Below are 4,423 nucleotides of genomic sequence, written 5' to 3'. Positions count from 1 at the left end.
CACAGGAGACAAGACTCCGGACGGGAGTAGACAGAGCAGAGAGAATTTTTCGGATTTTAGATTTTTATTTGATGAACTTCATAGACAAAACTAGCGTGCTTTATTTTGCGACGGACGCGCCCGGGGCATGTTCCGAAATGCTTCATGTGTCCTTAAAAATAGTTCACGACGGATATAATACACTTACGCACTGCTTTTTTGATGATTCAATCAACACTGACTATATGAACCAGTAGGTATTGGTTCAATACATTTCACGAAACAAAATCCTTCTAAAAGGTGATGTTTTTTTAAATATTTTTTCATTTATCGTTTAATATTTTTACTTAAGGGCGTTTCCCACATATACCATGTGAAAGATTTTCAGAAAAAAAACACTGTTGGTTAATGGTGTAATAAGATATTAAAAAAAAAAAAAAATTAAAATTAAAACACGGCAAGTTTCTGAAAAAAAATAATCGTCGAAAATTTCAAACCACGTTTTAAAAATGAAAAAAATGTTCATTATCAAATTTCTTCTATTAAAAAATAAAAAAACACGTTACGTGTTGCTGATAGTTATTTGAAAAATACCTTATTTAATTAATATTTTAAACAAAACAAAAAAAAAGGAAAACATCTGCAACACGCTGTTGGCATTATTTTGGTAAAAATTGCTAGTAACAAAAAAATATTACGTAGTAGTAAAGCAAGCACATTTTTAATTAATTTTAATTCTTGAGCTGCGACGTGCTGCCACCGGTGGCAATAGTGGGAACCTCTGGTAATAATATTTTTAACACGATAATGCGCTGGTCATACATTGTTTCGTTCTGGGATGCGATCGTAGAATATTGATGTGCAAATACCTTTATAAGGTATATTACAATTGTACGTCTGTTACTTCGACCATCCTATGATGTTTTATCATTTTTGGTTCCAGTTATTAATATTCATGCCGTTTTAAAGCTTGTAGTGTAGCTACATAATCAAAATAGCAAAGTATTTTTTTCTTTCAGATTATACTTCTGGTATACTAGAACAAACTTTTTTGTGTACGGGTCGTTTTTATTTGCATGAAGTAATTCTTATATATTTATCTCTATCGAAACCATGATGAAAACAATACGTACCTATACCAAATCACAGAGGAACGTCAAATTATCAAGACCCAACTGGCAAAATCCTAACACAGATCCTAACATGATCCCTATGGAACTCGGGTGAAATTACTTCTTGTCATAATACTAAATCCCTCGCAAAAACCCTAATTATCCTAATATCAACAGTAGAAACAGTTTTATTCAAATACCCTTATTGCCTTAACAATCTTTCAGACTTTAGAGCAGACGAAACGGGTCCTAAAGCATGGTCGGCGCGTGGTTCTCTTAAGTTAGTCTACTATTTAGATTTGTAATTTACCACTCCCCTTCTATGGGACAAGAATAACACAGACAGATAAGATTTCAGTTCAGACAACCGATGTTAGTATCCAAGTATGTATCATTTTATCATAAACTGATTTTGTACTCATGGTAGGCCTTTACCCAATTCCTCCCACTTTTCCACCCATTTGCTCACAAAATGAAAAAATGCTTTGACGTTAGTTGGATAAGCCAATAAGCTTGGATTCCACATTGGCCTTGTCACCTCCGTCAAGCCGTTCAGCATGTTTTCCCTCTCAGTATCGAAAATCAGGCAACGCCATAGGATATTTTCAGCCGTCTGACGGAGCTCCCCGCAAGTACATTCAGGATCTCTCACTAGTGCGAGGTCATATAATTTTGACCTAAACTCACCGTGTCCAGACAACATCTGGACAACAGGGTGATTCAGATTTATTTTCCTTAGGCTTAGTCTTTTTCTTATGTCTGGAAAAAATGTATGCGTCCAACGCCCCCCGTCAGAAGTGCATCTCACCTAATTTGCCACTCGTCAATAGTTTTTTCTGTTATTACTTTTGTTAATGGTTTTATCTACTACCCTCTCGGTGTTGAACACTGATGTCAAAATATGAAACCAACTCACCTTTTTAAAAATAATTTCACCGCAACAGATTTCACTACCTCTAAGTCTGCTGGAAGTTCCCCGGCCAAGAGAGGTAAGGTGGCTGTGGAGAAAGTTCTGTAAGTGCCCTTGAGTGCAATTAAAAGGGTCTTCTGGCCACTCAGGAGGGTCCTGTAGACGCCACCAGAAGATGCACGATGAGCCCAAACTTTAGCAGCAAATGTTAATTGTGCTACGTAAGTTCCAGTATATTAGTCGGACCCCATTTCTTTTTATTCCCTACGTGGCTCGGCTCACTTTGTACTTTCGTCAAAAGCGTAGACCCTTTAAAGATATCGTTTTGGCATGAGCCAAAAACGATTCCCGAGTATCCCGAAGGACACCCAAATACCTTACATCTTGAAAAAATCGTATTTCCTGCACACCTATCCTGATCGTAGGTTTTCTTCTTCTGTAAGAGATACCCTTCACCACGAGTCCCATAGTCTTTTGCGGTGAGAATGTTAGTCTGTTCCTATTTCCCCATTCTAAAATTAGTTTAAATGCCTCACACCCCCTTATTTCCAACTCCCGTCTACTGTCTCCTGACAAGAGAAGAAGAGCGTCGTCTGCGTAGGCCACCATATCGCTGCCTGCCGGAAAAGGTAAACGCAGTAAGTCATCAAATGGTATATTTCATAGTGATGGCCCAAGGATAGAACCCTGTGGACAACCTATGATCGTCGTTCTACTCACTGTTATGAATCCGTGGACCACAGAGATGGATCTATCTCTAAGGTAGCTCCGAATGATCCCGAAAAGTTCTTTCGGACAACCTCTGGATTTTAAGTTAGATGGGTTATCATGTTGTGCTTGTCCAGCCCCGTAAATGGTACATCCTCCATCGTGATGTTGGTGGTAACTTCAGAGACATCTTTATAAACACAGCCAAACTAGAATGACCATAAAATCGTTTCATTTTTGGGTTAATTCTCAAAGCTATATTTTTTGCCGCTAGATCGTCAAATCGAGAAATCTAAAGTAGTTGAAGTATGAGAGTCTCAACCTTAATCCAGAGTGCTATTGTTCAGCTATTTCAGCTATTTTTGTTTTATCTCTACAATGCCAAAACGTTATTATTTCAAAGGAAAGAGAAAAAAATACATTGAGTTAAATAAAGTAACTGTAGAGGCTGTGGCAGTATTTTTTTATGGGAGTTACTTTATTTATTTACCTTGCTTATCATATACAAGGTTTATATTTTAAAAAGTGGATTTTTCTGTAATTAAATTGCTTTGGCAGTATTATGATCATGTTTTTTGGTAAACAATGTACGAATATGCAGTACAGCTCGAACCTGAGCATTATCATGATGCAAGATCCAAGAGTTGTTTGCTTATGATTTTGAACTTTCACTAAGGATATTTTCACGCAACCATCATAAAATTTCAAGACAATATTCCTTGTTGACCGTATGATCTCTTGGCAAAAATTCATGTGCACTATGTATTTATTGTGATAAAAGAAAACAATTAGGAAAACATTTACTTTCTATGGAACTTGGGAGGCTTTTTTTGGTTTTGGTCCTGGGACAGTTTCAATTTTTATTTTATTTTTAAATGGAAACATAAATAGTCATGTCTTCTAATTTACCAAAATATTGCAAAAATATATTTCAAAATTATTTTATAGTGAGCCATATGTAAAACCAAGTTTTGGGAGAGTGGGGCTCGAACCTCAGAACTCTGATCCGCAAGTCTGCGACACTAGCGCAACTACCACAACTCAGTTTTTGTGAAGATCGAGTCTTCGTTTCAATGCCGTAGCCATATCTATACCCACGTTTTATCACCTGCTATGAAGATTTTAAGTAAGTTTGCATCACCTACAACATTAGCCAACGAGTCCTCAGTAATATATTTACAATATTATTTTTGTTGATAAGTTGACAAAAAAAAATGTCATGTTCAAACTATTGGTTAAAATTGCTTCATATTACACCCAAATGAGATATTATTTTTTTCTGCCAGCTCTTTTGTCAGTAATTGAAGAAGCCAGAAATGCATACCAAATTAGACTATATGGAGATCCATATTTTCTGCCAACCCACAATAGAAAAAATAATCATTACGAAATTATGAAACACGATGGTTATACCTAGTAGTGATAGTCACCAATAAGTATTGTGCCATTAAAGGTAGGTAGTGCGAATTATAAATCGCTGATACAGAACCTAAATAGTTAATAAATCAAGTTGAAGGTTTTTTTTTATGAAGGCCTTTAACAATAACATTAGTCAAAAAGCTAGTTTCCGATTACACATTTACAAATTGAGACCCAAAACAGTTTTAAAGGGCTAGTTAAAATGAATTGCGAAATCAACTTTTTATGAAAATCGTTTATTCAAAATAATATCTGTCGCCGCCGCCAAATAGACTAATGACTTTTTTAGATAGTA

The sequence above is a fragment of the Micrasema longulum genome, unplaced genomic scaffold (genome assembly GCF_059751315.1).
Source record: "Micrasema longulum isolate JH-2025_06_02 unplaced genomic scaffold, ASM5975131v1 h1tg001219l, whole genome shotgun sequence".
NCBI lineage: Eukaryota > Metazoa > Arthropoda > Insecta > Trichoptera > Brachycentridae > Micrasema > Micrasema longulum.
This window is presented reverse-complemented; position numbering follows the sequence as displayed.